The 27759-nt window shown below is 38.7% G+C and overlaps 1 protein-coding gene across 4 annotated transcripts in view; it reads right to left on the bottom strand.

Moving 5' to 3' along the window:
* Window positions 1-27759, bottom strand: part of ndst2a (N-deacetylase/N-sulfotransferase (heparan glucosaminyl) 2a) — a 247157-nt gene that overhangs the window by 65977 nt on the left and 153421 nt on the right. For 2 of the 4 annotated variants that reach the window (XM_067420775.1, XM_067420777.1), the window contains one exon: window positions 20442-20476. The exons of 1 other annotated variant lie outside the window; for it this stretch is intronic. The gene's annotated coding sequence lies outside the window, so the exon portion shown is untranslated. Of the gene's footprint in view, window positions 1-5242; window positions 5420-20441; window positions 20477-27759 lie in introns of those variants that run through there. One more of the 4 variants, XM_067420778.1, reaches the window with a different exon arrangement.

The raw sequence follows: 27759 nt of genomic DNA, 5'->3' as shown, positions 1-27759 counted from the left end.
GAAATACAACTAAAGCAAATAGGAGAATTTTTTTTTTTTTTTTAAAGCGAATAACATTTACTAAAACTAAAAAAAAATATATATAGAATATTTTTCTTTCGGCTGTTCCCTTTAGGGGTTGCCACAGCGAATCATCTGCCAGGAAATATACTGATACTGAAATAAATTACTTAACAGTTCTCACAATCAAGGTTAATGTAATTACAAATGTATTATTAAATGTATGTGTCCGTGCACCATTTTTATGTTTCTAGTCAGTGCAAAGTCCAGGAAAAAAGCCTTTTCTAGGGTTTGATACTGAAACATTCACTGCTGAAAAAAAATCCACCATCCACCATAAAACAACTGAACATTAGCGATATAATGCATTTACAGGAAACGTTACCTTTTCTTCAGTCTCTCAAGACAACAGAAATGGAGGATCAATGCATATTTCATGATGGCACATTATTTTTTAATAGCTACAATGAAGAAACATGATAATGATATAAGAATGATTTCAGTCCTGATGTTATGCAGCGATGCTGCTTAAAGATGTTTTAATGCACAACCACATAATCATGTCACAGGAAATTGAATCATCAGTGTGCTAATGTTTAGTGGATCAAGGTCTCTGATAGTGCCCGAATTCACATTTACCACATGCTGATTCCCATCATAAAAAACTATATAGTGAAATAAGACACAGTAACTCTCTCCTCATTACAAGAAAGGCAGAATCAATACAGCCATGTGAATGTTTCACACAAGGACTGTTATCAAGCCCATAATAACCACTGCCGACTCATGAGCAGATCAACCCATCTCTTCAAACTCATATCACCGCATCTACTGTAGCACATTTATATTCATGCACTAGTCCAATTAGCTTTTGCCATGAAGTAAATTTGCTCTTAATTTCCATTTGCGAACGTGCTACTTTAGACGCGTTGCTTGAGCGTTTCCTGTCTGATTGTAAACCGTCTGCCATGTTTTCTTGCTCCAATTAGGCTGGTGAGAGTTGAGTCATGCCGGATGAGGAATCCTATTACTTTAGAGACCAGAGGAGGAAGGAAATAGAACAGTGATTGAGTGTTTGGCATTCACAGCCAAACGCATTGAGATGTTCCGTGGAGGGAGATAATTCAAACTGTGACACTGAAGGAGGAAGCAGGAGAGATGGAGATAGAGAGATACAGGAATGGAGGCTGACTGTGTACAGATCTGACATGCCGTTCAAATCATTTAAGATATCCAGCTCTCTCTGAGGCACTGACTCAAGTTAGGCTCAAAGATCCAGCTAGGTTTCTTTTGTTCACCTTAAGATAGACAATATGAAGTTACAGCCACTTTCATTCAAACAGTCTTATGTTAATTTAATGACATCTACCTTTAGAGGTCATGTGTGAACAAGGTCTATCACATCAGGTCTATGATAAATTTGCAGGGGAAAAAAATGCAGTTTGAGCACATACCAAGTTTGGATGCACTGATGCAAGAAATCTGCTGCTGTCAAAGAGCTTGAGCCAATCACAAAATTTTCTTGTAAGCCTGAGACATGAGAACAAAACATATTGATTATTTATGAAAAGTTAGGGGAAGAAATTGTCCAATTAAACAGATACTGAAACAAGAGAACTTCAGATGTCTGCAACTACTCAGATGGAAAGATTACTGGAACAGTTGGAGATTCTTTTACAATTTGACATAATTTAGGGCAAATTACATCAGTTTGGGTTAGGGTTAGAACACATTTCGATGTTGATGTGTGAATGGTAGAAATACAGAAAAAAAGACAGGACAGCTCCGTGTGTAAACTACAGATGTACTATATTTATGGGATAAATCAGGCATTTTTTACTACAATATAAACAGTTTTGTGTGAGAAAACTGTTATTACGCATTATAACACTTTCCTTCGGATATACCCATGCTTATAAACTACTGTTTAAAAGTTTGGGATCAGTAAAATCCAGCACCCTGGCATTTAAAAATAAAAAATATTTAAAAATATTATAAAATTAAAGAGAGATTTAAAATGTAATTTATTTTAAAATGTATAGTGCAGATTTTCAATAAAGCAACAATATATTATAGGTTGGAGAGAACAAGATAGGCTATTATTATTATTATTTCTTTGTGCAAAAGTATTATAATATGAAATTTAAATGATTCATACATTGTATCGTTAGACATTAGATTGAATGCCTCCTTGATAGGGGTGTAACAATACATCGATATAGATCCAATACATCAATCAATGCATTCAAGCGATTGAAAGGACTTGCATAATGTTACAAAAGATTCCATAAAATACTATTGTTTGAACTCTATATAAAATCGAAGAATCCTGAAATGTTTTTATTAGTTACCTTAGCACCAAATCAGCATATTATAATGATTTCTGGAGAATCATGTGACTGATACGAGTCTGCTACGACCCACCCCCGGAATCAGGTTCATGTTTAATGAACAGACTCAGGTTTGGGTCGGGTTCGTTTTAGTAACTAAGGGTGCGATTCACATTTGTCATGTTTAGTTGGATTAAAACGGACCCTGGTGCGATTGCTCGGTTAGTGCGGTTCATTTGAACATATTGCAACCCTGGTGCGCACCAAACAAGCGGACAGAGACCGATAAAAAGATAAAGATGGGTCTCGGTCCACTTTCAAACGAACTCTGGTGCAGTTTGATTGATATATGAATGCAACACGGACCAAAGACATGTAAACGGACCAAAAACAGGATGTGATATCAAGATTTGACGCTACAAGTCAGCTGATTTGACGATGCGGAAAAATCGGTGTATCAAAAATTAGTAGAGGGCAAACGTGGATCAACGACAAGGTAAAGTACCTCATCAATATTTGGTCCGACGAGCATGTTTTTTTCAAAAATGCTAGAAAAAACACACAAGCATACGTCGTTCTTCTCATCAAAGGACTTGTTGCCCATTAGTCGGTACAGACGATGGAACTGCCATTTCTTTTGTAGCAGATCTTAGTTTCTGCATACGGGAGGAAATCCTGGTTCTGTACACACATAAAATGATTGCGTTTAATCCAGCACACAGCACTGTTTTGAATGTTTGGTAAGCAAGCTCCGTCGCGAAATATAAGTCATAAAAGCCAACCAATCAGGTTGTGACCGCATCCCTATGCCTTTGGTTCGGTAACTTTAGGTTCGCTGTTAAAAATGCCAGTGTGAATGCTAAGCAGACGTTTTGTTTTTTGGTCTGGACTAAACGGACCAAACTAAAAGTGTGAAAGCACCATAAGAAAAAGGAAACAGGCTATATATACACATAGTTTGCGGATCTAGGGTTCTGGTCCGGTTTGGGCTTAAAATGTAAATGTAATGGTCGGGTTAATGATCTCAATTTTAAAATTAAGTTTAAAATTATAGTTTGACAATATTAATGTTTTTACTGTAGTTTTCATAAAATACTGTAAATGCAGCCTTGTTAAACATTACAGAATCCAAAATGTTGAATGGTGGGGTACATTTCAACAACTCTATGTAACCGTAAGTTAAGTCTCCTAATGACCAGAGGGAGCATCTTGCCAGGAAGCAGGTGATTTTCTGAAGCTGAAGGTCAATGTCTACTTGGCAGTATTACAATAACATTACTCTGTATGTTGTACACAACTTTGAGGGACTCCCCTGCAGCCCAAAAAAACTCCACAAAAATAATCAATACAAGGACCAATGCAATATTATGAGGAAAATCAATCATTACACTGTAAATTGTGTTGTGATGCGAAACGCTGCACTTGCAAAAAAACTATCACACACACATTAAAGGCCATCTGTAGCAACAAGGAGGAAATGGAGAGGGAGTTGTGATTGGTTTCCACACCATTCCCATAATTCATGAAGCAAATGCTCTGATTGTGTCAAGGAACATTAATTGGCCATTGTGGTGCTGTGAGCCATAACTAGAACAGAGGCCAGGACACCAGCGAGACTACACAATATCTATTGTTACATTATGTACAAGTGCAGAAGTGATGAAGATGTCGGTTCGATTGCCTTATGACTACAGAGAAAAGGGGGAGAGGAGAAGCTGGCAGTGATGAAGAGACCTGCAGGGTTTTTTTGGCGTTGCATTAACACTAATTAGGGTTGAATTGATTGAGAGGCGAACACCCTCTCTCATTATAGTACAGTCATTACTCTTAGAATGACAAGTGACAGTGTTTCAAATGAGACTGAGATAAGTCAATGCTGCTGCTGATAGCAGCATCGCTCAGAGACTGCACGCAGCGGCCCAACAGACAGACTTATTAACGACAGCTATGGTACCTTACACAGACTCGTGGCTCGTGTCCGAAACCTGAAAAAGGTTACATGGAGTAGCCCAAGGTTGGGAGGAATCAAGGTATGTCTGAATCTCATGCAAAATACGATCTAATGGGATCTCCCATGCAAAACATCTACAAGATATCAAAAAATACCAGTCACTGTGATTTTACTGCACTTCACAAGTGGAGTGGATGTGACGAACATTAGAAAAAACAAAAAGCTAAATGCAAACTGTTCTTTTAAGAATTGCTTTATAAAAAATTAAAAACAATACTTGTTACTATCATTTTGAAATTCATAATATAAATGTATTATATATATAATATTATAATTCAAATTTTATAATATTATTGCTGTCAAAATGAACTTTGCATCAGTTTTGTCGTCATCCTTTGACTAAGGTCACATTATATGATCATGCTCTTATTTGATGCAAATGCTTTTAAACATTTAAGCATGAAAACACAAAAGAACGCAGTGCAGTGCTAATGTGTTTGTGAATCTCCTGTCTAAGGCGAATACACACACGCGCACACACACACGACTTACGTGTGAAGGCCGCTTCAGACAGCGCTTGAACGGACAAAAACACAAAATTATGCCAAAACTCACATTTTGTCTCACAAGCACAATCTTAAATGAGTTAAATGAACGCAGAGTTGTGAGAAAATGGGATGCATGTCAGATCCATGTCATGTGCAGCAGTACTTAAAGTGAAAGCAGCCTTATAAACCTGTTGATGTTTGTCATCAAGGATAATCAAAGAACAAGAGAAAAAGATCACTTCTTTTTCTCTTGTTAGAAAAAAAAAAAAAAAAAAAAAAATTATATATATATATATATATATATATATATATATATATATATATATATATATATATATATATATATATATATATATATATATATATATATATATATATATATATATATACACACACACTACAAATAGGCTCACCAAAATTAGACAGTTGAAGACTGAAAAAATGTTGCCTGGTCTGATGAGTCTCGATTTCTTTTGAGACATTCAGATGGTAGAGTCAGAATTTGGCGTAAACAGAATGAGAACATGGATCCATCGTGCCTTGTTACCACTGTGATGGCTGGTGGTGGTGGTGTAATGGTGTGGGGGATGTTTTCCTGGCACACTTTAGGCCCCTTGGCACGGCCTACCCTACACTACCCTACATTGTTTCTGACCATGTCCATCCCTTTATGACCACCATATACCCATCCTCTGATGACTACTTCCAGCAGGATAATGCACCATGTCACGAAGCTTGAATCATTTCAAATTGGTTTCTTGAACATGACAATGTGTTAACTGTACTAAAATGGCTCCCACAGTCACCAGATCTCAACCCAATAGAGCATCTTTGGGATGTGGTGGAACGGGAGCTTCGTGCCCTGGATAAGCATCCCACAAATCTCCATCAACTGCAAGATGCTATCCTATCAATATGGGCCAACATTTCTAAAGAATGCTTTCAGCACCTTGTTGAATCAATGCCACGTAGAATTAAGGCAGTTCTGAAGGAAAAACTGGGTCAAACACAGTATTAGTATGCTGTTCCTAATAATCCCTTAGGTGAGTGTGTGTGTATATATATATATATATATATATATAATTTAATAAATATAAATATATATATATACCCATTTTCTTTTTTTTCTTGGGAAGCCAGAATGAATTTACAGCTGGACACATGTTAATTGTTCAGTTACTTGTCTGTGTGGTTCAGCTATTGTTTGAAAGTATAAACATCTGGCATCTAATGGAGTAACTGAAAGCAGGAATTAACTTAGTGGCCAGTTTTTACATTTATGATACAATTTTAGGCAGTGAAGTCCTTTAAAGGTTCACTAATTTGACCACTCAAATTTATAAGTCTTTAAAAGCCTTCCTGAAACCAATACGGTTTTCTAGGTAGCAAGGCAGGTGCCTTTGGTTTCAGCCAAGACAGCAGTGATCTATCCTGCTCCTGAAGATCAACACTCCTGCAGAGTTTATCTCCAGTCCTGCTGCAACGCACCTGTCTGTAATTTTCAAGTGAACCCGAAGACCTTGATTAGCTAGTTCAGGTGAGTTTGATTAGAGTTGAACCTGAACTCTGCGGGGAAGTAGACCTCCAGAAGCAAGTCTGAGCACCCCTGCGGTAGCACAAATTAGCATCATGCCTCTAAAATGGTACAAAGCTGATTGTTGTTGGACTGCTCTCCTCCACAAAGGCTAGTAATTGAAGCATCTCTGCTTCTCGGGCAGAGCTGCAGTGAAGAAAGAGGTGTTTCATTAAAAGTAGAGAGTGAGCGCAAAGTGTAAAGACAGATGAGGAGCGTTAGTGCAAACACAAGAGAGCGAACCTGCAACATGCCTTGATCAAGCACCTAAAAATGCCAGGCACGTACGCAGGCACACAGGCGTGTCCTGGTTTGGCCTGCAGTTAACGGCTCTAACAGAGCGTCTTCCCCTCTCCATCTGCTTGGTCATCTCAGTGGCACTTGGCAGCAGATTCAGGACTCACCAAATCCCCTATACTAGCGACACCATTCGTGTCCCAAACAATCGGTCTTGCTTAGCTTACACTCTCTACACTATCAGGCATTTACACACTTATGCAGCTTAAGGACGCTCAATGTTAGGGATGTGCAAACTACAGTTTGAAAATTGGCATAGTTGGTGGATTGTGGGAATGCTATGTCAATATTACGGAAATCCTGAATAATTAGGCTGGTTTCAGGCTTCCTAATCAAATGCTACAGATCATTCAAGTAGGATGTTTTGTGGTCAAAACACTCTACCGAGCACAACAGAATATAAAAGAAAAGACCCCATGATGCATTTTATTATTATTAATACTAATTATTATTATTTATATGAATACTAAGTATTGTTGTTATCAATAAATGAAAATACAATTATTGTTCAAAATATATTTTCAGAAAATATTTGATATGCTGAACATACATGACAACTACAAACAGAAGATTGTATTAGATTTCAAAGCAAAAAATACTATAAAACAGGGCTATTCAAATCTTACCCTGGAGGGCCAATGCAGTGCAGAGTTTAGCTCCAACCTTAATCAAGCACACCTGAACATGCTAATCAATGTCTCCAGGATCATTAGAAAATCACAGGTGGGTGTGTTTGATCAGAGTTGGAGCTAAACTCTGCAGTGCATTAGCCCTCCAGGGTAAGATTTGAATAGCCCTGCTATAAAATATACATACAAAAATACATTTCAATGAATGGAATAAAAAGTTAATAGAACTAAAGACTTTTAAAGAAAATATATGACGTAATGGACAATAGACATTCATTTCATTCATCTGTACTGTAGTGATGGTGTTTTTAAGAGGTTCATTTAACTACTATACTTCCAGAATATAAATCACAATTTATTTTTAATCACGCTGCTACTAATATAATACAATTAATGTCAAGACATCTTGGTTTGTGCTGAATGAAAGCGGTACGTTTTTTTTGTATAGCGCATTTACCACACACCAGTAGTTTCAGTTTCACTTTAAAATAACTTGTTTAGACTTGGTGTTTATAATAAATATTGTTTACAATGAATGCCACTATAATTTATGTTTGTTTTATACTTACATTTTTTGTATATTGGTAAAAATATATTCTTGTTCTATTCTGAATACCAATACATTTTAAATATTTCATTGTAGAGGGTCAGGAACCACAAGTCATCAATGCAGCTTACTTGGTTTTTTTTACTATTAAAAAAAAAAACCCTCTAAAATTACTTTACCTCGCTAATCACCTAGTCTATACTAATCAACTTTGTGTTTTTTCTCAATCTGTAATCCAATGCTGTGACACAAATATGAATCTACAGTCTCCCCCCACCACAACTCCCTTACTGTCCCTTGTTTGGCCCTGCTCTGTTCTCTCAGCTGCAGCCTCTCTCTCACCAGCCCCACAACACAATGAACGGCTGTCATTGCCACTAAAACAACCTGCAGATCCTGATGACGATTATCAGCCTGCAGGCGGGAGAGTCAGAGAGAGAAAGAGATCAAATGAAGGAGAGATGTCAAGCTTTCAAAAACAATAACACCAAAGAAATAGATATCAAATAAGATCATACAACCCAGTATTTTCTCACACACAGCGAGATGGAGCAACTACAACAACACGGTAAAGCACAGCGCACACAAGAAAGAAGGCCTGTCTGCAACAAAAAGCCATGGATGTAAGCAAACTTGCAGGATAAGGTCGTCAACACTTGGAAGACATGTTTGGTATGTTTGGTATCGAATGCACGAATGGTATCATGTTTGAAGCATAAACTCACTTAAATTTCTGCTCCAATTTAAGACATTTTTGATGGGCCTTAAATTGTAATAGGTCAAATTAAGACTTAAGACCTTTCTAAGACCCACAGAAATCCTCGTAAATAGTTGAGAGAAAATGTGTGTATTATTAGATCTGAATTCAGTCTTAATGAGCCCTGAGCTGTTTTCTGGGCCCTGGAGGTGTTTTGACATGTCCTGACATTTGAGCTCATTTCTGTAACATTTTCATGGCTAAAGTCAGATTACACTGTATTCGGCACAAGCTCTGCTACAATAATAGCATGTATGTAAAAGCATGAGCAGGAGTATGAAAAGTTTTAAGTTTTGAGAAAATTATGTTTATGCATGGTTTGTGAAAAAAAAAACAATTAAGTCACTGAAATAAGGCCATAAAACCTTTTGAAACTTTTTGACTTTTGAAAACTAGATCACACAGGCTAGAATTTTTGCTTCAAGATGATGTAAAAATCACTATGGCCACTCATTCACATGAAACAATATATTGATTTAAAATGTGTAAGACGTTTTGTGTCAGGAAGGCTTATGTGGAGAGGGCGTGAAACATCCAGAATATTTTTAGATTTCGTTTTTTCACACCTGAAAAGACAAAGACCCTCCACTGATGGCCCTATCAGCTCAATGGGACTGTGAGGGAATTAGAACAAAGGATATGAAGAGATTAGAAGAATGTATTTTTGAATCGTTTGCATTTATTTACAACAACAAAAATCCAAACATACACAACGAAGGACAAAAAGAGGGACAAAAATAAGGGACAATCGTGGTTCTTTATAATGGACACTCAAAACGTTTGCACTGTAATTTCAGTGTCTGCAGTGAAGTGTGTGTAGAAAAGGCTCTCAGATATAAACACATTTGTTCTGCTTAACCTATTAATGCACAATTTAATCCTAAAAACAATTTTAACATCATAGAAATGAATGCCATTTGTTACACACAAACCATCTAAAGCTTTATACACTGCCGCTCAAAAGAAAAAGAAAGAAATAGTTTTATTCAGCAAGAATGCATTACATGTGTCAAAATTTACAAAAGTTTTCTATTTCAGATTAAAGCAGTTTATCTTGTATAAAAGAAATGACTGCAAACTGGCACAAATAGATGTTTTACCAGTATTTTTGTTTTTTTCAAACATTGCTATTTCTTATGCTAGATTTAGTGTACATTTCAGAATATAAATCTATGTTAATTATGTCCTTAATTAGTTTATTTAAAAAATATATATATATATATAACAAAAAGAACTGTTAAGAATACAGTTAAAATAGTGAATCGATAAGCATATTAATACTGTTAAAACCTAAACAAATAAATACCTATTCCTAGCTATGACAACGACAGCAGACTGTTTGTCAGGTGTGTGAACTTTCATTGTCCAATGCCCATGACATTGAAAACACAACAGAAAAAAAATATATATAAAATATATATATTTTTTGCAGTGTGCACCTGGCCTAAAAAAAGTCCCTTGAGACCCATATTAAAAGCAGTAATGGAAGGCCCGTGATACTGAATAGAGAAAGAAGAGAGAGACGAAAAAAAACAGACTCTCTGGGGGTGGATATGGTGAGATGAACAGACAGACAGAAAGATGAATACACAGACAGACAGGCTGCTATATCGGCACAGCATGTCTACTGCTAACAAGGACACGCAGACCAGATGAGAGAGCATACCACCTCCACAAACAAAGGCACAGACAATCCTTCTTGTTTGATGGTGACTGAGAAATACATGGTCTCTCTGCTCTAAGGTCATCACATCTGGATACAAACGCAATTGTCATTTTTCATAAGGTTTGAGAATGTTTGATTGTAAAAATGTCTGAAACTGAATAATGATTTACAGTGTTCAGTTACATTAGCTGTTGGTGGAGGTGCATTATTTAGTATATGCAAACTGAATGCTGTACTAAAATGACAGTATTTCCTGCACCTCTTTATGACACAGCTGAGTGTGTAGTACTACTGCAAAAGAAATGATGTCTTGAGTCGTCAACTGATAGTCTAAATTGAATATCAAAAGAGAGATACATGGTAAAAATACAGCTGCCCATGAAAACAAATACATAGTGTGATAAGATTTGTTAAATTACTTTTATGAGCTGGTTCTTATTAACGAATTAGTCACAAAAAACACTCAAAGTTTCAATCAAATTGGTTTGTCTTAAGAGTCATTAACACTCAGTAAAGCCTAAATCGTTACTTTATTCATGTTTTACTCAAAAGTAATCCAATAGTTACAGTATAGTCAAATTTTTAAATTAAGCTAAACTTTTTGTTTAGTATTATAAATGGAGGATGCCTTTACACTGTTAATGCAGTCATCAATGGCTTAGAATCATCAAATCCCATCTTTATTCTTCATTCCAGTTGCAATCTAGAGTGTAGGTTTACTTTCCATCTGTGCTTGGGATTGTGTAAGTAAACATTACTTTCTGACTCTGTCTGCACCTGACTGACCATGTGTTTATAATAGCATCTTCAACCAAACCATAGGAATCAAGGCATGAGAAGCATTCCTCTCTAGTTGTAACCCTGAAGCTATTACAGTGGTTACACCCTTCAACAAAAGCCATGGCAAGACAGCCAACTGCAGGAAACATCTCTGATAGCTTTCCTCCTCCTGTCTTTCCTTTAATCTGTCCCTTCTCCATTCTTTTCTCCTGCACCCTCATCTCCTCTTTTCCCTCCCTCTGGGAATCTCTTCTCCTCATTACCTCCTTCCTTTTCTTTCCGTCGTCACATGCATTCTGCTTCTCTCATTCCTCGCCTGCGTCATTACTCCGCTCATCCTTCTGGTGGAAACAGATCCTGAACGTTCCTGTGTATGCGATTAAGCTGCAGGGACTCATTTACTGATGGCTCTCGGCTTTCAAGCACAGGCGAACGATCACTCAACCTCACATACCTGCACTGTTTCACTCTCTACATGCTCCATATGCTGCTCACACAAAGTAAAGAGTGAGGGAAAGTCAAGGAAGAAATGCTGTGAGCGGCCATATCATTCCTCCTAAACTTAAGACTGATCTAGTCAGAACAGCCATCTGTTGGGATCCCTGAACATTGAGCAGAGCAGGAAACACAGTGTCAATCTGTTTTGCCATCACATTTTTATATTATGCCAATGGCAGGCGTCTGCTGCAAGACGTGCCGTTCTGTTGTATACTTCTTAGTCTATGCTAAAAAAAATTAACTCAACTATTGAGCATCAACACCAAAAACTGAAGTCATATTATTGAAATCCCCCTTTCAGCTTGATGTAAAAGAGAGGGAGTGCACTGGTGTTTGGTTACCCCCGCTGAGAGCAGCTGCTGGAGTGACAAGGTAAGGTAAAGCTATGCTGTTGGTGTAAAGTTGCAATTGTAAAACTGGTAGAAATATGGAGTTGTGCTGGTGTTAAGGTGAGCTGATGGAAAAACACAGCTTCAAATTGCAATGGCTTTAGATTCATATCTCAAGATCAGATCAGGTTACTCTGTCCGAAGGGAGTAAAGTCACTGACTGTTGGCCTCTCTATAAATGACTCAGCAGTTCCCATTGTCATTGTGTGCCTGTTGGTGTCCCAAGTCAAACGGCATGCAACTCTACACACAATATTTTGCTTTTGTACTGCAAGTAGAAACAGTGAAATGTGTAAATATGCTTGAGCACAACTTCTGTTGCAAATTGTTTGTATACACTACAAGGTACACTACACTCAAAAGGTAGTGTCCAACACATTCAGGATGAACTGGAATGAAGATTGCAAGCAAGGCCTTATCATCCAAAATCAGTGCCTGACCTCACAAATGTTCTACTGGATGAATCGGAGGGTGGTGGTGGTCCCAATACCTTTGTCCATATAGTGTATGAGCTGGTAATTTTTATTTTTACTGAATGTGCAAGCAAGGCAAGGCAGAGAGCCATGAGAACGGAGAAAGGCCGGTGGCATGAGTGCTAATAAGCATCCCCTGTGCACCACACTAGTCACTGTTCTCTTGGAGCCCCAGAAACTTTATGTTGAACATTTGCCGGTTCTCACCTCTTAATCATCTTAAGATCGCCAAGGCTGCATTTAATTGATTAATAATATAACATTTTGCTGAATACAAGTAAATACTTTTTTGACCCCAAACTTCTGAAAGCTAGGATACCTATAAAACTCTATGCACTATTTTGCTAATCTTTTAGGAGTTGCTCGAGTTGCTTGTTACTTGTTTGAAAGGTGTAGCAGAGAGCAGCTGGTGCACCGATGAAGTCTTGTAACATCATGTCATAAGTCTAAACCTCATGCTGTTATTTAGTGTCTGGATAAAGTTTGTTGGACATTTTCTCTCCCAGACTAGCACTGTTCACAGTCTCACTCAGAGCACCTGGAAACATGCCATCTCAGCTTTTCAGCAGCATGCAATCAACAACACTGAGTGTTCTTCGCTTATGCACAAACACGCATTCAATCGCCCCCTGATTTTCCTACCTTTAACATACAGGCACTATCAGAGATGAATAAAATTTGAAAGGCAAGTTAAAAATGTCCCCTTTCCTCATGTCTACTGCATTTAAGGAATACCGTTTCCCACACAAACTCCAAAACACAGGCATGCACATACACATAACAAACTGACTAAGACAGATTCAGCTCACACCCCAAGTCTGCTCTTTGCCAACGGCCTCTTCCTGTCTCTGCGGTGAAAGCTGAGGGAGAGCTGGGCAGTGGGCGACACTGACAAATGTCCAGCTTCAACCCCACAAAGTGAGAGAGGAAGAGAGAGAGAAGCATGACAGTTTCTTCTCCAACAAGGCCAGCTGCACTGCAGCAACCCTAAAGTCCTTGGTTCAGATGACTTCCTTTTCTTCCCCCTCATTCTTTCTTCATCGCTGCTTTTAATTCTCAAGCAAGCCAAGTACAAATTACCCCCTCATGCACAGTCGGCAGTAATGACAGCAGCAGTGAAAGCGATATGAATTCACCCTGGTGATGAGGTCTCGGTTCAGGTCAGCCGGCCAGCTGTCCGTCAGGCAATAGCCATCGTGATGGGTTACCGTTAGTCTGGTGGTGGAGAAGTCAGTACAGCCAGACCTGTAGGGCTCCATTAGCGCAAAGCTAATGAGACAGAACCTCAGCGGGCGGGAGTACACGCTCATTATGGCAGGATCATGGGCCTGTGCGGGGCAGGGAACTGGAGTGTGTGAGCGTGTGACTTATGGCAAAGAGGTGTGATGGAATTTGTTGAAATTTAAAGCTTCAGGGCTCCATTTCCATTAGAAAGAAACCAAGTATAGATTGGATGTGGAATGCATTTCTTAAACATCTGCAGGAACTGTTGCCTAAAGCGGTCTAATTTACATAGAAAGCAGGAAAACAATGGAAAAGACTGGCACATGATCTTGAAGCACAATGTAAACTAGATGTTTACATGTTCTGAAAAAATCGCAAGTGGTGCTTGCATCTGTAAAACTTGCTGCCATGATGACAATCGGTTATGAGTGGTTGCCTGGGTGTTGTTACCACAGTTGGCTGGAATCCAGAGTTAAAGAATTGTCTCCCTTCCAATTCATGAGTTAGAATATGAATTGGCAACTTATTGCAATTGACCTAACTGTCGCATTTCAAGTTGAATCGGAATGACGAGGAAATTAATGAAGAACACAAGAACTCAACAGTGCTCTCATGCTCTCTCTCTCTCTGAAATATATTTTATTCAGAAAATGTATTATTTTTTGGTGCTGAATATAATAAATAATAATACTTAAATAATTAAAATAAATTGTATTCTTTTGAGAAGTATATTCTATTGTACAATAGTAATATAATTCTGTCATAATTTATTTGTTAAACCAAACTTTTACTTTGACGGACCTTGTTTGACAATGGTTTCTTAAATAAAATGATTAAATTCTCATCAAGTGTTTTCTCAGAGCAGCTCTGGATATGTTAATGTGTTCATGTCCTCATATTGTGAGAGAGCAGATGGTGAAAACACCATGAACAGCGTACTTGAGTAGCAGACGAAATGGCACAGCTCATTCAAATAGACAAGCAGAACAGGCAGATTATATATTTATATAGAAATCTTTTGCACTTTAATATTCACATACCTTGTCGTGATTACATTTTTTTTGTACAGCTATACTTTAGATTTATTCATCCATCAATATGTGCGTTTTACAAGAGATCTGCGTTATACTATAAATTCCGTTTTCATAAACAGATTTCGGGACTCCCTTTGCATCACGGAAATCGTACAGCCTTAAGTTCGAATCAGGACATACCTTTATCTGCACAGATAGATGTCCTTGAATATAGGCGCCGGCGGACATGTTCAATGTGTTTCCTCCTTTTGCAGCCACTTGCATCCTCATTTTTGGCAAAACTGGATATCTATCTATGCTCCACAGTATACCCATATTGCAAATTTAAACTTTTTTCTAAGAGGGATAGATAGACAACAGCTTCCATCTCTGACGTTTCCTCTGCTGTACGCGTGTAGGTGGAGCAAGTTGAGAGTCTAAGCAGTCAAGTGGAAAGAAGTTGCCCCCCTCCACCCCCCCAGATAAGCAAATGTGCACAGTATGAAAATTGTACGTTCATACTGTGACTTACTGTCATACCTTACATTGACATTACTTGCATCCCTATTTAAAAAAATACATAAAAAGATCACACTTAAAGCGGTTTAATTAAGTTGAATTTCATCCAACTCGATTAAGCTGAGGTATGAGTATACTGTGCTACTGACCTGACAAACTGAAAGGACCTCAATAAGAGTGACTTGATTAATATAGCCTGTCACTCACGTGAACTCAGTCTGACCTAACCCAGGTTTCCTTCTCTCCAAGATCCACAAGAGCACAGCCAGCCATAACACAGCCTGAAAGGCTGATCAACAAAATGGACACCACCTGCTAAAATACAACAGGACCAAAATGCCAAAACACTACAGTCCCTTCTTTCCATGAGTGAATGCAGGGAGGTGTCCAACTTGTCAAAACTACACGGTGCCTTGACCTGCACTTAAACAAAATAAACAGAGCCAACCTGCTCCATTAGGGCACAGCTGAGTGATGTCAGTGCTGGCACAGCCCCTGTGATGTAACACGGCACGCTAACAGAAAAGACAGAGCTGCTTTGGCCATAAGGGACTGCGACAGACTGCGCTTTAGCCTGGCTCTAGCTTTGGAAGCCATACAGAAAAGCCATTACCAAAGGAGCAATTTAACAACATCAATTAATCAATCAGAGCAGGCCGGAAATGAATTTGGCGAGCGCCTCAACAAGGAGTGAATTTTTGATACCGAATGTGTCATATTTCAGAATGGAGGTTGGGTGAAGATGAAAAAAACAACAACAACAACACAGAACAGGAAAAAGGTCTCATTTGGATGGTGTCCCAGCTTCCAAAAGTCTCACTTCATTAGCAGAAGTGGTAAAGAAAATAGCAAGGACTTTAAGTTAACTTTGCCCACCAAAGCAGCCACGGCGGCAGCATACGAAATGATAAAGGACACAAACAGCTGTTCCCTGCAAGACGTGTTGATTAGCGTATTTATACATTTCTAAACAAATCTTGGATGAGAGATTGCCAGGTCAATGCGGGACTGATTGTGTGCATGCAGATTACTGCAGCTGATTAGTAACAGGGCCTTATGTTGCTTTAAGACGACAAGAGACCAATACTGATGACAGGAAGTGCCCATCAATAACCAGATACTGCGTCTCAGGTTCAGTCTCACTCCATCTGTCTCAAACCAGCCTTCAGTTTAACCCCCTCATTCACCACATTACCTCCCATGTATCCTCAGGTGGCCCATCTGTGCGGAGCGGCAGTCTGTGTCCGTGTCCCCTCAAGACCCGTTAGGGAGAGGAAGAGAACCGTGGCTTTCACTCCACACACTTCGGCACATTCAGCAAGGCCTGATCAATCGGATCAATGGGGGTGATCAGCGTTATGAGCTCTGATCAGCCCGCATGGGGAACCGGCTAATCCAGTTAAGCCATTAGCAACCCGGGGACAGATGAGCCTGTTGGGCATTGAGCCCATCTATGAGGTCTGCTTATTAGAACACTGACATATGGAGACAATAGAACACAGTCATGAATGTAGGGCCCTGTGCTTTTGCGAAGCAAAACACAGAAGGAATCAAAGAATCCAGTCATAAAAATGGAATGTACGGAATGTCACGATTGTAAACATTTCAAAAGTAGTGCTGTACACTAATCAAGATATGAACTTGTAGGCAAATGTGTGAATATTAAAGCAAACTTCTGTTTAAATATGCATGACCTGCATGTCTTTGTGTGAATAAGTGGCGTAGTTTAGTTTACAACACATATTGAAGCATGTATGATGCTCATGGTGGTTTCAGCATCTGCTCTCTCACTATAGCCCTGTTTCCACTGAAATTACCCGGAACAATTTGTACCTGGAACTTTTTTACCTCCAGACCTGCTACTGTCTGCGTTTCCACAGTAATATTTTTTGCGCGACAATATGTCTGCAACAATGGAGGAGGTTCAAGCTGTGCTGCTTTTGCTGGTTATGTATTGGTATACTAAAGAAGTAATTAAAACGGCAGAAAAGAGAAGTAATACTAAAGCGAATTCTGAAAGCTTGTAAAGCTAGATTTATGTTAATATCAGCTATGACAGACATTGACCGCGAAATGGCTGAAACGAACACGTGCCATCAGACAGAAAGAGCAAGACTGATATTTACTGAACGCAGATCAAATCTTGCAAAAGACTTAAGAAAAATACTTAAAAATGCTGGTTGATATAACATAAGATGCTCCGTGAGCTAAACCAATCAGCATGTTCAGCGCCCAAGTCCCACCCACCAAGTTCCTGAACTTTGAAAAAGTACTACCTCACGAGCAGGGCCGTTTGGAGGGGGAAATATTTATCCGGAACTTCATTTAGATCCCGGTTCCTGCGGTCGAAACACACCGAGTAACACCCAAAAGTTCCTCGTTCCTGGGGAAGTTCCTGCTGTGGAAACACGGCTTATTTGTGGATAATCCACATGAATTTGCTCTCCAGGGCTGCTCTGAAAGTCACTTCACCAGCATTTCACTTTATAAAACTATTGTCAGATACATACAGAAAGACCTCAAAGGTCTTCGCATCGTAAAAATTAAACTTTGGTTTAGAAACTATGACAGAAATATATTAAAGGTCCCGTTCTTTGCGATTCCATCTTTCAAACTTTAGTTAGTGTGTAATGTTGCTGTTAGAGCATAAATAATACCTGTGAAAATTATAAAGCTCAAAGTTCAATGCCACAGCAGGAAGTGCAGGGATGTAATGATGTCACTAGAACCGTTTGTTGACTAACCCTCCGCCCAAAAGAACATGCAAAAAAGGGGGCGTGGTCTTGTTGCTCTCCCATGTGGAGAAGAGCGCGCATTCAGCGCTTGCATCTCCCCGCTTTGGTAAGAGGCGGGACCTTTCCGGGCAAAGTGGCTAAGCTGCTGTCCAATCGCAACACGGGAAGCGCTGGCCCAATTAGAACTCGTTACGTGTTTCTGAAGGAGGGACTTTATAGAACAAGGAAATCATGAGGCCGTTTTTAGGACAGAGGAAACAGCGCTGTACAGATAAGTAAAATGTGTGAAAAATACTGTGTTTTTTACACATGAAACATGAACTCATGTTATATTGCACACTGTAAACATAATCAAAGCTTCGAAAACACACGAAGAATGGGACCTTTAACTCTTTCCCCGCCAAACACGGAAATTTCCGTTATTTGTGAGACAACGCTTCCAGGCCAATAACGGAATTTTCCGGGTTTCCAGGTTTTCACTGTCGTAGCTAGGGGGCGCTATTGCGCATCTTCCGAATGAGAGCACTGAACCTCCTGATCAAAACACACGCGAGTAAGACGCAGTGAAACGAACGATCGCATGTAATCATATGCATATGAAAAATAACCTGATCATCATCAATAAACAGCATATGAATCAAAACTGCCTAATGTTACTGAATGAAATGTGGACCCAGGACGAGCTACAGGACTATGCAAGCATTAGGAGTGTTGATGGACTCGAACTCCTCCATCTGCGTTTGATCGTCGCTCTGAATCTGATCTGGAAACAGTCTTTCACAAAAATGTGATTTTCTCAGCTTTGTGTTCAAAATGTTACTTTTTTTATGAAACCTACCCATATTCCAGTGTTGATAAAAAAGAATGCATGAAGCTAGAATAAAATGGTTTTATTTGTTTAAAAAAGAGGGTCAGCTCTTTATTTTGATATATTGCATGCTCAGATATTCATTAAACAAAATATTCTATGGGCTATTACATTTTTGTGAAAATTGAAAAAAAACTGAATGCATTATTCACAGGCCCCTATGAATGTAGGGCCAGAGGATACAAGGATGGAGGAGGGGTGAGACCCTGCCCTGGGTAAACACAGAGACAACGTGGCCCCGTGCTGGAGGTCACCCTTCAGCCTGTGATTGAGCATGTGGATCAAACTACATTAAATGCACTACAGCTTGTGTTACAGAAATCCATTTTCAGCTCAGCAATTACCAGCCACAGCCTTCAACCTACACTCACACTTGCTGCCATCTGGGAACCGATTTAAAACACAAGATCTGTCCCATGGTTAGAAAGTGAGTGAGCGAAGGACCGGTGGAGGAAACTTACAGGTCTGCTTGCGGAGTTAAAAGGCATTAATCATCAGTCCTGATGTTGTTTTTCCTGCTGCTGCATTTCATTTGTTTCATATTTAGATGCTCCTCAAAAATGAATCTCTGCAGGTGCTCAAGTAGGCTGCCGATGGCAGAGAGGGCATTAAACGGCTCTACCATAAATTACACAACCACATTAAAAGCTACTGCAGAGAGAAAAAAAGAGAGAGAAAGAAACTAGTGCTGCTAGTAAGCCAAAATAATAAGCTAAACATGATTCAGCCTCCTTTAGAAATGTGTCTTTTTCAATCACATCCTCTACTTTAAAGAAACACATTGGCAGATGGAGACAACAGACATCCTCAGCGGGGTGAGAGGTGTCAGATGTGGTTGGAAGAGGGCGAGAAGAGAAAGGAGGAGAAGAAAGGTGAAGAAAAGAAGAGGGGTTGAAGAGAGAGAAATATGGTCATCACAACACTGTTGCAACATAACAGTGGAAGGGATTTAAATGATCTCTGCATGAATCCTCTGCCTCTGTTACACTGCAGAGACTTCAAACTCCGACTACAGAGACGAAATGTTGCCTAAACAGAGAAACCACCTCAAAGCAGCAAAAAATGAAAATGTCGTACTTTGCATTCAGCCTGGGAGCAATCGGAGATGGAAGGAATAGTTTATGCTGCTACTAGATATCAAAGGGAACCAAGTTTATGCTGCTATAGCATAAACGTACCAAAGGTTCCCATGGCGCACATTTGATATAGATGGCTGCTCCCCCCATTATGATGCTAGCTCACTTTTGTCTATTTTACATTGAGCTTTTCCCTCTTGTATTTTCAAGTGTTAGAATGACAAACCTGTTCTAGCTCCATTTATTCATGAATTAATGTCCCAATAGTCGCACCTTGTTCTTTTCTTTATGATACAAATATACTAGGGATGCACTGATACAAAAATCCTGGTTGATGGTTATTTAAAAAAAAAAGATGATATTTAGCTTTTAAAGAAATTAAAATTCCATACAACCTTGTCTAAATAACAAGAAATCAAAATTAATTAAAAAAATAATTCTATGTTAATTGATGCATTAAAAGAATGTACAGTATGAAAATAAATGTTAATTTTGAGATTTGATAAAGAGTACAACATTAATTATATATTACAAAAGATTTATATTTTAAAATAAGTGCACAGCTTACCTTATTGAAGGGAGTCTATCAGCAGAGCCAAAGACCTAGAGAGAGAGAGAGAGAGAGAGAGAGAGAGAGAGAGAGAGAGAGAGAGAGAGAGAGAGAGAGAGAGAGAGAGAGAGAGAGAGAGAGAGAGAGAGAGAGAGAGAGAGAGAGAGAGAGAGAGAGAGAGAGAGAGAGAGAGAGAGAGAGAGAGAGAGAGAGAGAGAGAGAGAGAGAGAGAGAGAGAGAGAGAGAGAGAGAGAGAATCATTACCAATGCAGCTCAAAGCTCTACAAATTGAGCCCCTGCTGTCCAGGTCTACATTAATGTAACCTGTCTTTTTCCTATATTCCTCAGACCAAATGAGGGGAAAAGAAAAAACGACATGGAATGACTTCTTAAGCAAAAAAAAAACCTCTGACCTTGAGCATTAGACACTTTTCAAATCTTAGGACCGCTGTATCATTTAAATTAAAGGTAATATTATCATGTCAAAATGAACCTTTACGTGTTTAATTCTCACCCGATTCATTTCCTGTATGAATAAAAACTCATCATCAACCTGCGTTTTCCTCATGAGGAAGCAAAAGTCTTGGGAGACAGTCTTGGATAGCCCTAACATATCGTTCTGGATCCTCATGCATACAGCTGTATTTCAGGAAAGCTGCTGCACTCTATTGTTCAAGCCTAAACTGCACAAGACTCCTATTGGAGGGAATTCTGGGGTGAGAACCTGAGGGATCAGGGGGCTGCTGGTCCTTGGCACTTAACCCCCAAGCCCCAGTACTTTGCACCACAGCATTCCAACCATGCATGTCAAACGTCAATCCTCACGGATGAGCCGACCAGCCTGTGGACACTGTACATAAATAATGTAATGCTATTGGCTTCAGCAATGAATCATTCATACATGTTATACACATATTTATGCATGCACATTGCACAGTATTGCAGATCATTTTTCCATGTACCTTTATTCTTACACATGTATTTAAAAAAAAAAAAAATCACTGAAACAGGAGTTCATGGTCATATTTAGAAATGAGATCTGATGCTGTCAATAAAGAAACATGTCTCACTGGACAGACTCAATGAAATATGCTTCTGTCAGTTGCAGATTTAAGACACTGTTGATCTTGTTTGGACCTCTCTCTGCCCATGTGATCTCTGCCAATTAACACACCGAGAGCAACACTAACAACCCCGCTCGACGGATTCCACTGTGGATGGGGTTTCTAATCCAATTGTAAACAGAGTCTCCCACTTGGGACAGAGCAAGAATGGAGAAGAGGAAAAAAAAAACTGTGAGACAGAGAAAGAGCAAGAGATAGTGATAGTAAGCAGTCTGCCAGCAGGTGAGGATTAGTAGACTATCATAATAAGATTTTACCTGTGTGTGGTATATCAAATCAGCACAGCAGAGGGGAGTTACACAAGACAGCATTTCTACACGACATTCCACAGCTTCTCTCTCCCAGCTCCCTGCACCTGACCATGTTTAGGAGACATAGGCATTGGCAAGAGACATGCTCTATATAAGAGACGCAATGGAAACTTGATGGTGTACAGTTGATAAGATAAGCACCTGCTCTGAAACGTGATAAGTTAAACAGACAAAAAGCATGATTGCGCATCAATCTCACTCTTGAATACAGAAAGCATATTCCAGTAAAATTCAAAAATGCATTGCAAATTCAATCCCTAATATTATTGATTCGATTTTAAACACTAACAAATCTTCTAAAAATGTTTCTCATATTTTCATCAACAGCATTTTAAGTTAAATTTGTGCTAATCGGTTCTTTACGCCTATGGTAGTTTTTGCAATGGAATATGCCATTTTGTTTGCATTTGCTCTATTTATGCGCATTGACTTATGTGAATAAAAGCCTGAATTAAATTTGTTCATCATACAATGCCTTGGATTAAACTGTTTTATTCAGACAGAAAGATTCTTAATAACTATAGTAAATTATTTAAATGAATAGCAATAACACATTTAAATAGAATTTAACACCTCTCCAAAAAGTTTTTTTTATTTACTTTTCACCCCCAAAAAATTCCCCATTTTCACTTTTTTTTCAGCCGAATACATGACAGAAGCCTGTCGTCACTATAGTTACCTGAACTTATAAGGAGCCTTTCAAATAGAATGCATTTTTCCATTCTACTGCACTACATCTCCATTGTTTCCAATGTTTTTTTGTTGTTCAATGTCACTGACTTTTCGTTCCACTGACCTGTCTTGTGATTTCAACCCTAACCGATTGAAAGCGCACTTATTTCAGTGTTATTTAAAAGGCACAATAGATTTTTGGGATTAAAATATCCAAAATCCACTACAACAATGTTATTTATTTTGTTGATTTATGTACTTGCATTATCCCAAATGTTTCCAAGAATGTTTAAATCTATAGAAAAAAGCAATTTTCCATTTAATTTTCAGCCATTTTGTCCGTCATCATACCCACGTTACCCTTGATTTCCGTTTTCCGTTTTATTTTGTAGAAACCATTTAGACACTTTAATATAGGTTTTATTATACATTCATGGTCAGAAAACTAATCATTGTATATAGCTCAACACCATTAGTCTTACTGTTTAAATGAGACATGAGCACAATGTTTTACAATTCCTAATATTGATCTAGCTTACTGCAGTGTGCAATAAGTGTCTCATAGTAGCTGCTGAGCGAATGCACAGAGTAGCATTATATCAGAACTTTCAGGACACTCAATGTACTGTATATAATATGATAAAACAGCGCTGTTTTACCCCACATACGCATGGGTGGAAGAAGTTATCTGCAGCATAATAAAAGCTATGCAAAATAAAGACGTCCTCAAGCTCCACCTTTGATTTGAATGAGACCTCGAAGTGGCAAAAAATCTTGTGTATCAATATCAAGCCAAAAATAGAAGTTGTTTTTTTAGAACGTTTCAGCTTCTCAGGTAATTGCAATGGTATGACCAAATTTAGTATCTGCCAAATAACAGTTGATAATCAGAGTTTGAAATGTATATTCATAAGTAAATATGAATATTCATGAAAATACATTAAACTCCCCATAATTTACACCTTGATACCATGTACTGTAAATATATCGGACTGTTTTTTTTCTTTTCTTGTGTGCTTTTCTCAGCCTCTGCTTTCCCACTATACAGTCTGAAGCCGCGTTGTGAGTGTATTATGCACCACACAATTATTTTCAGCTAATAAAAGAAAACACTGCAATTTCTGGTGTTGTTTGTTTAGGGCATTCTACAGACCTTCACCAAACTTCTCAAACAGCCATCCTCAAATTGTTTTTAATCAATGCATGAATTTCGTAGCAAACCGATATAAAAACGATCTGTGCTTTCATTTGGTTTGGCCGGGCTCAACACACCCCAACCACACCCCACTCATAGATCAGCCCCCGGAGAGAATTCCACCATGAAAAAAAGGGTGAATCTCTTATTAAAAAAGCACATTCACTTCTATTCAGAGTGGCTGAAGTTCATGAGGTGACATTTGCGAGCTGACAAGCACATGGCCCATCATGCTAATGCTACAGAGTAATTAATCTGCCCCCGATGGAACCCAAACCACTAAAAGGTCACTCGCATACGCTCACTCTTTGCATCTCTCTTATATACACACACGCACGTGTATCCACGACTGCACAGCCACAATTCACAGCCAAGACCAAACGCAGAGAGGAGGAAGTGCATCAAAACAGCTAATTTATCTTGTGGTACAGAGCGTTCTGCACCTCTGCTTGTATCTGTATTTGTGTGTGCATTCTGCTATCACCCCTGTTGTTGCCGTTCTTCAGCTGACAGGTGAGATATGAGCATTACCTTGACCTGTGAATCACATGTGGAGGGGAAGAGCTGGTTTTCCCCGAGTTAATGCAAATGGAATCAGTGCAGGAATATTCTTCTCTGCAGTGAGATCTATTCAAGCGGCACAGACCACTGATCCTTCACTGCTTATAAAACTCACACAAGCAGCGTGCATGTGCATCTCATCCAAGGGAACAAGCCTTTTATTATTACCCATTCCTGGGTTTGTGGATAGAGGATCTGGACTGAAGAGACAGGTCAGCCAAAAATTGAAATTCTGTAATTTACTCACCCTCACCACACTTCAAAATTGGTTTCAACATTCTTTAAAATATATTTGTTTATCTTCAAAAGAAGAAAGGTAGCCATACAAGGTTTGGAAAGACGTGAGGGTGAGATGACGACAATATTTTTTGTGTGTAAACTAACGCTTTAGGGAGCAGAAGAACATGCTGCTGGGAAACATGCTGCTGGTTTGTTAATGCATATGTTGCTTTCATATGCAAGGTCAAATGTACCTGCATGTCTCTCTGCATCACTCCTGTGTTCAAGCTTTTCCCCATCTCATCTGCATATTAAGTCCCAGCAGGAGGAGTGTGTTAATAATTGGACCCTCCCATTCATGATTGGTGGGTCAGCTGAGATCAGATACCTATAAGGGAAAGTGGTTAGGGCAAGTGGGACCCATTGCTTTTTGTGTGCGAGAATCTGTGTACACATTCGATATAAGATTTTTCCACTTGCATCGTTCTCAAGAGCTTTGTGACAGAAGAACATATGCTGCATGTTTGATGAAGAGCAAACTACCTACACATTTACAAACGCCTGAAATGGCAAAAAGAGAAATTAATTCTCTTGACTGCAAATGAAGCCTTTTGTGCAAGTATGGAACTGCGCTCTATGATGAATAGCCACATTTGGGTATAAGATGAATCTCAGACCGGTGTATCTGATAAAAGCCAAAAGTCTCTGCAGTCCCACACTAATAAGAAGGAGATCTTCATGGCTGATTGCCGTGGCCCGCAGGCGTCACAGAATTGTGTCAGGACTATACAAACAACCTATGCAGATCCAACGAAGATTAAAAGGCAAATGTAGGATATGGGGCTTTGATACAGCAGAACACCGAGGTCTGGCGTATCTGCTTAGAGCAGGAAATATCTAGATGCCTGGCCACCTGTAGGCCTATGATATTCACTTAAGTGCCATGCCTTTTTAATGAACAGACAAGTTAAGATGTGCCCAAGACAGCGGTGCAATTATTAAGCAGGTTTGCCAAAGTACACTTTCTAAAACATGCATTGGTCTTCATGTATAATTCACTGTTATTAAAGATAATTTAAATGTCAGTAAATGCAAAGCTAGTGACGTTAAAAGCCTGCTTGGCCATGTGTAAATACGAGAAAACCATTAAAATGGCACAGTGCCAGTTTTACAAACAAATACACTTAACGCATTACACCCACAAAGAATTGCTCAAAAAGCACACACTATGTCGTACAACCTAGAGCTGTGTGAGTAATCGAAATTGAGTTTGTGTTATTGTACTTCCAAAAATAGTTGGAAGCTTCCAAATGGGACCTGCTTGATATTAAAAAGTGCGAAAGAACACCCGTTGTTCCTCCGGTGACTTTCTGTGTGTGCCCTCAGAGACGGACTAAATAAATAAATATATATATATATATATATATATATATAAAATGTACTCTTTTGTTTGTAATTTGCTTTTTTGCTTTTTTGATTTTTTGCCATAACTGAACAGCCCTAGTTCAACCAAAGAAGCATGCTCACGCTCCCTCTGCAGAAGAGAGAAGGGGAAATAAATATGAAACGCCACTAGAAAAGTGCACTGCAGGAGAAGTGCACACTCTTGCACTTTCTGACAAGAGGAAGACAGCGAGCAAGGCGAAGATTTATGGCGTGCACAACATCAGGAGTTGATAATTCTATTAGAGGTAGCACCCAGGATTAATACACATCTTCTCTGGGTCTTCCATGTGAGCAAAACAAAAGGGTAAAACAGTTAGTTCTTCCCAATAGATCGATAGGAGAGAGGCAGGAACCTGACATAACTACAACTCCAATCACTAAAAGACTACATCAAACTACTAAAGGGCGATTCGAAAGCGAAAAAATAGCCATGACAAACAGTGAAAAGACCCAATAAGCAAAGATAAAGAGGTACAAAGAAAAATATATTCTGTTAATTGACATAATTTACATTAAAATTGGTGCAATGTATCTTGAGGCACCAAATTTGAAAAAGCGTATAAGAGATTAGAGAGCTACAGTGGAGTTTCATTAATAAAAAATTTAAATATCGATCAATTCCCTTCACATAGATATAGTATAGGAGATTTTTTTTGTGTCCTTTTTGGCGCTTGACAATGCCTGGTTAGCCTTTTGTGCAAAACATCTGTTTGTGTTCCACAGAAGAGAGAAATTCATATGGGATTCCAGTTTCCTTTTTTGGGGAGGAATTATTCCCTTAAAATCCCAAACAAAAAGCTGTCGTAGAGGCAGCATTGATTTATAATACAGATGTCTCAATCAAAGCACAGATTTGTCTACTGGTTTCCTGTATCAGCAGAGATGCTGAAGCTTTGTTCCGAAACCTAAAAACATTTCAAGGCATCATAGAGGCATGCTAGTGGCACAAATGCTGCTTTAAAAGGTATGAAACTTAATTACACTGTCTCACATGATCCCTAATTTTGGCTAAAATCTAAGGCATGTATCCTTTTGGGAAACACAACCCCATAATGCACTGTGACAAGCTCTGTAAAAACATAAATTGATGATTATAAACGTGCCTAATTCATTCAATACCAAAACCTACTGATAAAAACTATTTTAGTCAATATTTGTGTTTGTGCTATGGCTTTTTATAGCTTAGTAACATGCTAATAACAAAAAGAGCCTGTACACTTAAGTGGCCTTGGCTTTGGAAGTATTTTTCCCATAGGGATTTGAAAAAAGTATTTCTTTCAGCTACAAAGTGAATCACATTATTACAGAGTTTTGAAGCAAAAAATGAGTGTATTTAATGGCTTTAATGAGGGAAAGAACTACAATCCCATTACGCATTTTGAAAGGCAAAATTAAAAACGAAGAAATACAAAAAACATTTTTTAAAACAAGTATGCATGTATATGTTTTGATGTATTCATTATATGTATGTAGTTTGGGAGTGTAGGGAGATCTGATCAGATTTGCAGTGCTTCATGCGCACTAAGTGTTTATTGGCAAGACTTGCTTGTGATTGTTAGAGATATTATTCAGAATTGTGTATAATGTAGTTTTTCACCAATAATTCCTCTGTCAAACCCGATTATTTATGGTTGAAAATGCAGACTGATAACTTCAGCAAAAACAAATTAATGATCAACCTTGAAGCTCACAGAAGGACTTTAAAGGTTTACAAATTAACAAAATTTCTCCTAAGTTTCACTCTATGGAAATGAATTTAAGTTGCTTCCCATAGACAGTGTTCCCAAACAGTCAATGATAAGGTTCCA

Source organism: Pseudorasbora parva, chromosome 17 (assembly GCF_024679245.1).
Source record: "Pseudorasbora parva isolate DD20220531a chromosome 17, ASM2467924v1, whole genome shotgun sequence".
In the NCBI taxonomy this organism is placed as follows: Eukaryota; Metazoa; Chordata; class Actinopteri; order Cypriniformes; family Gobionidae; genus Pseudorasbora; species Pseudorasbora parva.
The sequence above is the reverse complement of the archived record's forward strand: the minus strand, read 5'-3'. Positions and strand labels throughout refer to the sequence as shown.